The 9992-nt window shown below is 44.3% G+C and overlaps 1 non-coding gene across 1 annotated transcript; it reads left to right on the top strand.

The window, feature by feature from the left end:
• The first annotated feature begins 8839 nt into the window (after window positions 1–8839).
• Window positions 8840–8912, top strand: Trnat-ggu (transfer RNA threonine (anticodon GGU)). The gene has a single exon. It is a non-coding gene; the product is annotated as a tRNA-Thr (tRNA).
• The last annotated feature ends 1080 nt before the right edge of the window (window positions 8913–9992 follow it).

The raw sequence follows: 9992 nt of genomic DNA, 5'->3' as shown, positions 1-9992 counted from the left end.
TGTGTTAGACGAGTGCGAATGTTCAGATAACCGACCTGTCTAGTGCAGCGTGCGCTGCTTAGGCTCGATGGAAGGCTCACTTACGTATCCCGATGGAAGCCGCACTCACGGCTCCCCATCCTGTGGCCTGCTTTCGGTCATCCACGGTGGTCGGCAGCTGGCTTGAAAATGTGTCGTGCCCCACTTACCGACAATCTGCTGCCAGCTTCTTGCTGCACCCTTAGACCCGCTGGTGATCGAAAGGTGAAACCAGCCGCCTCGTGGCCTTTACCGAAATAAGGTTCTCTCACGCCGAACGCTGTACTGCTGCCCTGCGGAGCGTTGGCTCACTGCATCAACTCCTGACACGCTAAAACGCCTATGGAACACGAGCGTGATCTTGGGGGTAACGTTTTCTGGCAGCTTTATTTTGTTAAATGTGTGTAGTTCAAGTGTAATAGTGCTTAGAAGGGTCACTGAAGTAACACATAGTGTTGCTGACTAACAATTGTTTATTTTTTATTTAAAGGGCGCGGTTCTTTGCGAGCGCCTCTAGGTTGGCGCACGGGAAAATAATCAAAAGAATGCCAGAATGCAGTTTGTTTAACGTGTATTTGTTAACGCTTAGATCGAACAAGAAAACATTCTTTCTTGATATTCTGTCTTACAGAAAACATTCTCTCTTGCAGAGCAGCGACGAGAATCGTGTACTTACGCAGGACTCTCCTTTTCTGTCTAACTACAAAGCCTCGAAAATTTCGAGTCTCCATCATGCACTATTTTAGGATAGTACAATGCTTGAATTTTTACCTATGCTTGTTGGTTTCCGTAGGAACGGCGAGCGTGAGTTTATTTTTATTATAACGAGTTGACACTCTCTACTAGGAATTATAAACTGATAGCCGTGTGTGGCCGATATAGGTCCGTCTCAGCGCATTTGACATACGACCTCGTTGGGTTGCTGAGCACGAGGTCGCGGGTTCGATTCCCGGCCGCGGCGCGCGCTTTCTGATGGAGGCGAAAAGCAAAAACGCGCGTATTATCGAGATTTCGGCGCACGTTAAAGATCCGCCGGTGGTCAGAATTATTGCGGAGCCCTCCACTACGGCGCGTTAAACCGAACAATCAATCAGTCAATCAATCATACGGCCTCGGCTACCCATCTACACAACCACTCTGTACTCCTCCACAGTTTACATTTTGCAGGATCCCCAGTGGCGCTGAGAAAGCAACTCCTTGGGGCACTTTGGTCTGCAGAAGTGATTTAAAGGCGAAAGCCCGGCGAGTCAAACAACGTGTTTGCTTTGCTGCAACGATGCATTTGCATGGCTTTCTTATCTTTATTTTTCGGGCGAATCTCCTCAAGGGCTTTTATTTCCACTGCGCCATTTGATGGCGCAAGTTCAATCAATAAGCAGACTGGTGCACGCAACAGCTTCCATAGTATTAGAACTCTGCGCGGCTGGTGTGCACTGTTGCGATGCTGTTACGTAACCCGTCTTCTGAGCTCGGCCGAACCACCAAAAACCTGCTGCCGGTCTTCCCTCATGAACTTTCCGTGACCCGGCGTGTTCACAGTGGCGAACTATGCGGCTACTTGACAATAGCCTTTGAGCGACCTCGTGACCCCTCAAGCGCCAACCGGCCAGTGGCGCTGCTGATAATAGCGTTGCTTGGCGCCCCGCACTGCAAGCTTTGGCGGCGTGCCTTCGCATCATTGCCATGCCATTTTTGTGGCATGTTTGACGACGCTGGAGACGTGTTCAGCAAGCCACTCGACAAATATTACGACAGAGAAACGCAAGACGTCTTCCCGGTGGTGCAACAACGCCTGGAGAAAAGGGGGCTCCGACCCACAGCGGCGGCAACCCAACGCTCAGCTGCTCAGGAGAGGAGCGGGTCCCTCGTGCGTGTGTGTGTGTGTGTGTGTGTGTGTTTGTGCGTGGGGGCTCTACTATCAGTGCCATAAATTTTGTGATTGGTGCATCCTTTTTTATTTATTCATGAATACCGTAGCCTTGGGCAGGTTCATACAGGAAGTGGGCACATAATGCCCATTACACACATATGTACAAAAAGCAAGCTCTGGACGATGAACAGGACACAACAATCAACCACGCCTTTGCCAAAGTACATAAAAAGAAAAGAAAACGCAAGAACGCTCTCCGCTGTGGTTTTAGTTTCGCAGACAATACTAAGTGAACCGACAGCAAAGACGGTGTAGATACATAAGTCTCTTCTAACAAAAAATGCAGTAAAACACTTGCAAACCGATGCAATACGGGATAGGGTAAAATAAGGCGGGAAAGAGTAAACTCAAACTTGCCAAAAGAAGAGGTAACAATCCACTTGTAATGTAGTTTTGTTCTGGTTTGGTACAAAATCGAGATGAAGAAAAATTTATTTGACGAAGGCCTTCACTGTTCCAAAGACGAAGTGAACCACAATTCTGCGTTCCTAGCAAAGCTATCAACCGATGTGACTTTGATAACATCGGAAGATAATCCAGTCCAAGTGTCAATGGCCAGCGGAAAAAAAGAATACTTGAGCGTATTTGTACGGCTGCGAAATGGTCTAACAGGTTTGTCATGATTTTTCCTTGTTCTGTGTCGGTGAGGAGGTTTAAGGTAATAACTTTTGTTTATTTTTATAGCTTCCCGATAAAAAATATACATGAACTTTATAGCGGCAACACTACGACGTGACGACAAGGTTGAACTGCGCGCTAACATGCGCAACTAAGTTACACTGCCGTGTTTAGAATATTTAGAGTAAATAAAACAAAGTGCTTTTTTTAATTTTTTTTATAATTTGTGTACAAGATATTGTTGATGTGGGTTGCAAACTATACTACCATACTCAAGGATGGGTCTCACAACAATCTTGTAAGCCGATAGTTTGACATGAGGAGGGACTGCCGACAGTTTTCTGCAAAGAAAGCACAATTGCCTCAAGGCCTTGGTGCAGGGGTTTCAGTGTGAACATCCCATTTCAATGTATGCGTGATAGTGATGACTAAATATTTTATGGAACTTGTTCGGGACACTTGGAAGCAATTCAACGTGTTGTTAAATTGGAGTGGTGATCTCTTCTGAGTTGTTCTCTTAGAGTTTATTTTGCTAGTAATAATTTTCAAATCACAGGTGTTGCATCAACGGGATATATTACGGAGGGAAGAGTTTAGCCTCACTTGGTCTGCAACATCATGCACGCTAGTGTAAACAACACAGTCAACGGCAGAGTCGCACGGTAATTCAATCTTCAACGCAACCACCAACATCAATAAATATACAAGAAAAAGTAAAGGGTTTAGTACGAAACTCTGCGGGACACCTGCAAAAAATTAAGACGGTCAGATTTCAATTTGCTTAGAGATAATTCTGAGTACCATTTGATAGATATGCGGCTACCCATGGTAATATTTGAGAATTTCTGCCCATAGACGTGAGCTTCTCAATTAATTTGTTGTGCGAGACGCGGTCAAAGGCTTTTGCGAAATCAATAAATATTGTATCAACTTGAAGTTTGGCATCTATGGCTGAAGCAAAATAATGAGTTATTTCTAGAAGCCGAGTCACCGTGGGCAAACCTTTGCTAAAGCCGTGTTGTTCTGAATAAATCAGGTGTGATGCAGACTGTTTTTCTGGATGAGGAGGATAAAGTTAACCAGTCGGAAAGGAAGCGGGCAGGTTTAGCAACGGACAAAACACATGGTATATAAACGGGACAAATAAAAATGAGCTGTACCGATGAAAGTTAGGCTAATATAATAAGAATTGACTAACAGAACAATAATTCTTGTGAGAAAAGTCCCACTACCAAAAGTTCTCGCTCACGTGTGGGTCCCTGACGGTGAGTGGCTCGGTGCGCAGGGCTCGGTGCGATGGTCGTTGGCGCTGTCATAGCCGATAGATGCCGTGTCGTGAGAGGCGCCGCGCGATGACGTGCGCTGCTGCCTTTACGCTCGCTGGTCACGGAAGTAGGCTGCTGTGAGAACGCCGCAGAGACGTCGTTGCCAGTTGACAAGGCCAGGAGGGAAATGTGGGCATGCTCTGAGTCTACTGGGCGTTCGCGTCCAGCAGAGAACTCGCCGAGAGACGCATTCCTCCTGCCTTCAGCTTGTCACCTTCATTCCGCCTCCTCTTCCTGTGCCTTCTTCCCGACGTGATTCTAGTCGGCCACGCCCGAGCGCTTCTTCTTCATCACTTCCAAGCGCTGCGACAAGCGCCTCCTCACATCAGGTTATTTTCTTCCAAATAATTTATTATTGCTTTATTTAGAATGTGTTCCATGACTTTGCAGCAACAGCTGGTTAGTGAAATTGGCCGGCACATTTCTGCCTGCAGTTTGGTGCCGCCTTTATGTATTGGAGTGATTTTTGCGCAAAGCCAATCGTCGGGCAGAGTCCTAAGGGACGTCGTAAAGATCACATGCAAGAACGGCACCAGTTGTTCGGCATATCATTTAAGGAAAACATTAAACACGTTATCATGGCCGGCCATTTTCTTCACGTCAATCTTGCAGATTGAGGTCAAGAAAATGGCAGGCCGGTGTTTGAAGCAAGAGCAAGTTAAGAATACCTGGAAGAGGACGGTGTCACTGGTGCTGCTACGGTAGGGGAACGTGTACATACAGATTGAAAGTACTGATTGAAACAGTTTGAGATGGATTTAGCGTCGTTTATAACAACCCGATAGGGACAAGCGATAGGAACAACTGGTTTTGGTAAATATCGCCAAAACTTGTGTGGCTGATTTATTATAAAACTTGTCAACGTGCTTGAAATGAAATTCTCTCTTGCATTTTTTATTTCTTCTTTTATGCTTCGCGCGTGTTGGCCTAGTTTGCGGGAAAATTTTTTTTTGCATTCTTTGTAAATTTCTTTTTATTTGAATGATAATACGTGTATTCCAGGGCGATTTCCGTTCTTTGGGCTTCCATTTAGTAGGAATGAAGTTAGCTTCGCAAAACTTGAATCATAAATTACTAACTGGCACCGGGCTGAGATGAAAATTCCTCGAACGCTATTTCTAAATGATCGATAACGGTTTCGTCGTTTGCTCGGTTGTATTAGTTGACTGGAACCTTTGAGGAATTTTTGGTTTGCTTGAAATTCTTATTTTGGTTACCAAATGTTAGTAAAAGAATTTGGGGATCAGAAATGCCATCTTCTACACTGAGTTCAGGAGTTAAATGAGGGGATAAAACACAAGATCAACTACTGAATGGAGACTTCCTTGTATGCGCGTGGGCTCTTTTTCCAACTGTGACAACGGGAAACTATACATTATGTTTAAAAGCCACTCACAGCTGCTTACTTCATGGCTACCGGTTGTAAGCTGGTCCCAATCAATGCCTCCCAAGCTGAAATCACCTAGCATGACAACTTTAGTGCGGTCGTTTATATTTTGGTGAAGGAAATCGTGAATTAGCATAAGGTAACTTTCAGGGGCGTTTGGATTCCGATTAATTCCACCTACCAGAATAGAAGTCTCATTATCCTAATCCCTAATTGCCCACCACGTACTTTCATGGTTAGGGATGCCTTCGTGGGAAAAAAAATGTTAGTCGGTTTTTTATTGCAATGGCTACGCCCCCTCCGCGACCGTCACAATCCGTTTGAAGCAGGGTATAAGAGAGGGAACTACTTCGGACTCATGTATGTTATAATTTAGCCACGTTTCTGTTATGACGACTATATCAGGGGAGTACAGCAATAACAACTATTTTAACTTTTCTACTTTGTTAACAATACTTCTCGCATTAAAACACAGTAAGGAAAGCGGGGTACCATTCCTGATGCGTGACGCATCTGAAGCTCCTACATCTTAGGGCAAATCATAATGGGATTGCTTAAGTTCCACTCGTTTATTCTGCGCATGATCTCAAACATGCAAGCTTTTGTTTACTTTTAGTTTGTCATACACCAGAGTAACTTTAACACCGCTTTCGCGGTTAAGTTTTGCTAACTGCCACAGATTCCGACACGTTTCCAGGATAGCTAATGGAAAATCCTCCTTAACAGATATGGCAGAGCCCTTCATATAAAAACAATTCCGTAGCATTGCGATTTTTTTCTGTGAAATAATAAATTCTTTCTCTGAAATAATCAATAAAAGAATCACAACAGGCCGCCCTCGCGTAGTTTTTTTGTATGTGTGAGACTTATGTCGCTTTGACCCCCAGCACTTCCTTAAAATTGTTGTTCACCACACGTTCTCCGAGACTTCCGTGATCATCATCGTCGTTTTCTTTTACGCCAGACACAACCAAGTTATTTAGGCGACTTGCGATTCTCTAAATTATTGACATTTTTTATTCATTTCCTTCACCTCAGAACGAACGGTAGTGATTGCTTGCACACACTCATCTATCTTCTCGTGGTACTGTTTAAGTGTGGCAAAAGTGGCCTCAATGTCCGCAATCTACTACTCTACGCTCTTTAGACCGGCCTGCAAAGTATGTTGCGAGAACTTGATCTCAGTGACAACTCTGAGGATGTCGTCCAGCAGGACCAGGACCTGACGTCAGCCGAGAAAAAGGGTAAAGGGGAACGGACGCAACGTGCCTATTTAACCTCTCGCACGTAAGAGCACACTGCCTGTTCTCTGATGCCGAACTGTAAATACTTGTATATAAAGTTTTCTTCTCCTTTAACTTTGTCATCATGACTGCCCCGGCACGACACCAGCCACGGTCCACTTCAACCACGCTACCCTGGTTTGCAACAGCACCTGTTATAATCTGGTGCAATCCCGTTCACCTGCCATGCTTCACTCGATATACCAGATACCTTGCGTTTCACATCCACAGTTTTGGGAATTTTATGAAGGGGGAACATTTTTTCCATAAAGCTTTAAACTCCTTGCCAATCGCTCTAGTGTGTATTGCCAAAAAGAGCAACAACAACCAAGAAAATATTTCTTCTATCCTCACAACGGAGTGAATAGCACTCTTGACAAAGCTCTAGTCGGCAACATCACAGACCGACATTGCCCCCTATCGAATACTACGTGTTTTAGATGCAAAGCATCTCTTAGTCGACCCTCCGTCATCCGGCGTCCACACCTCTCCTTCTCGACCCCTCTCCTCGCCATCTATGATAACGCCGCTCTCCTCCTCGCCGCTCGGCTCCTCTCGTGCCGGCTCAGGAAGACACCGCCAACACTGTCGCTCCAGGAGCAATACCCAGCTGTGATAACTAGAGTGAACTAGAATACCTGGGTAGTGGAAAAAGCGGCCGCCGCCGAGTGAGGCACTTCGTGTCAACCCCGCGCGGTGGCGCTCGCGTGCCCCGCCCGAGCGCTTTTTCTCCTCGGGTAGCGGCAGGTAGGCGTGCGTTGGGGCAGTCTCCGAGGGGCTACAGTTCTTTTTTCGTGTAAAAACCGTTGATAATGCTATTAATGTACCAGGGTTTTTATGGGAAAGATAGCTACGTCGTGTATTTACTGTTTGCTCATTTCTTCATCCCATTTAGCCAACCGAGCAGACTGCGCCGTGCTTTAGCGAACGAGCTCGTTATCATGCCGATGTTTTTTTCTTCGTTGTTTGATGACTTTGCTACCGTATTGTGTCAACTGAGGAAATACTGGCGTGGTTTAGGATGGCCAGCATACGTCACTTCTGATTTTTTTCTTTATTTCCTTGCTGATTTTTCTATCACGATCTGCATACCGAGCAAACTGCGTCGTGCAGACGCAAACGTTTCCCGTTTTCTTTTTTCAAATTTGACCCATGCAGCACACATGACAGATGTCTTAAAACTTCAGTCAAGTCAACGAAAAGAGCGCAAATACATGATTCGCAACCGCAATTCTCAGAAAAGCGCAAGTCACACAGCATAATTTTATTGCGTGATCATTTTATTTATTAAATAAACATGATTTTATTGCGCGTGCGTGTGCGCGCGTGTGTGTGTGTGCGCGTGTGTATGTGCGTGTGTATCTGCGTGTGTGTGTGTGCGTGCGTGCGCGTGTGTGTGCGTGTGTCTTCGAACATGCATGTGGGCGCGTACGTGCATGCCTGCGTGTGTGTATGTGTGCAAGTGTGCCTGCACACACACACACACACATTTAAATAAGCCTGAGCCCCCCAGACTGTTTCTAAATATCAGCCCGCGTCCGACAGAGTATGAGCCCGAAAAAAATCGGCCTTTTCAACCTAGAGCGAGTATGTATACAGATATGTCGCATTTAATTTTCTTAAACTTGGACCGAGCTTTGTACAACACACACACACATACACACATATATATATATATATATATATATATATATATATATATATATATATATATATATATATATATATATATATATATATATATATATATATATATATATATATATATATATTTATATATATATATATATATACATATATATATATATATATATATATATATAAGGGTTGGCAGCCAAGAAAACCTCGGAATTCTGGAGGTCGTGGGTTCGGATCCCACCCGGCGGGCATTTTTTCACCACTTTCTTTTCGACTCAAAAAATTCTTCATCTCTTCCTATGACCCACCACAACCTCCCCTTTGCTTTCCGAGGTTTTCTTGGCTGCCAACCCTTATTGTCTGTCTTATTTCACGGAGCCCCTCATTTCCTATTTTCTGATTCGCTACATGCTTAGCGAGGGCCTCTGTTCTGGCAGTCTTGGTGCCAAAAGGAGCTTAAGAGGGTTCAACGCTGGTCGACCACTCTCGACATGTCGTAGACACTCGAGTCACGGCCCGGGGGTTAAAAAGAAGGTCCCCTTCACCCCGAGTAGTCCGAGTGGCGCTGGCTACCACCCCCAAGTGCAGGAAACAAAAATAAATTAACATAAATACCCGAGAAAGTGGTTGGGAAACAGCCCCGCCGGTAGCGTAGTGGTTATCGCACCAGACCGGTATTCTGGAGGTCGTGGGTTCGGATCCCACCCGGCGGGCATTTTTTCACCACTTTCTTTTCGACTCAAAAAATTCTTTATCTCTTTCTATGACCCACCACAACCTCCTCTTTGCTTTCCGAGGTTTTCTTGGCTGCCAACCCTTATTTTGTGTCTTATTTCACGGAGCCCCTCATTTCCTATTTTCTGATTCGCTATATATATATATATATATATATATATATATATATATATATATATATATATATATATATATATATATATATATATATAGAAAATAAGGGTTGGCAGTCAAGAAAACCTCGGAAAGCCAAGGGGAGGTCGTGGTGGGTCATAGAAACAGATGAAGAATTTTTCGAGTCAGAAAGAAAGTGGTTAAAAAATGCCCGCCGGGTGGGATCCGAACCCACGACCTCCAGAATACCGACCGGTATTCTGGAGGTCGTGGGTTCGGATCCCACCCGGCGGGCATTTTTTCACCACTTTCTTTCTGACTCAAAAAATTCTTCATCTGTTTCTATGACCCACCACGACCTCCCCATTGCTTTCCGAGATTTTCTTGACTGCCAACCCGTATTTTCTGTCTTATTTAACAGAGCCCCTCATTTCCCATTTTCTGATTCGCTATATATATATATATATATATATATATATATATATATATATATATATATATATATATATATATATATATATATATATATATATATATATATCCTGACATAGAAAATATTTTTTGAGAATAGTATGAGCGAAAGATATTTTTAACGGCGCCGCAGTGACCTCGCACTTTGATTTTTTTTTCATTTAAGCTAAATGATCAATGCGGAGACTTTTTGGCATCAACCATCACGAAGACACTGCATGCATGTGCTCGGGCAAACACGTCCCAAAATATTTTTGTTGAAGCCCGAGCCTGGCCCGGGCCCGAGAAAATGCGTGCTACCTGGCCCGGGCCCTTGCAGTGCACTAATTCACGCAACACACACGATACGTTTTAAAAACTTCATTCAAGTCAGCGAAAAGCATCAACATTCGCAACCGTACGTAGTTCTAAGAAAAGCACCACATGGCACACTTTATCGCGCGATCATTTTAAAAGTGCACAGTTCATTGGAA

Source organism: Haemaphysalis longicornis, unplaced genomic scaffold, assembly GCF_048455015.1.
Source record: "Haemaphysalis longicornis isolate Haplotype H1 unplaced genomic scaffold, Haemaphysalis longicornis Haplotype H1 scaffold_16, whole genome shotgun sequence".
NCBI lineage: Eukaryota > Metazoa > Arthropoda > Arachnida > Ixodida > Ixodidae > Haemaphysalis > Haemaphysalis longicornis.
This window is presented reverse-complemented; position numbering and strand designations above follow the sequence as displayed.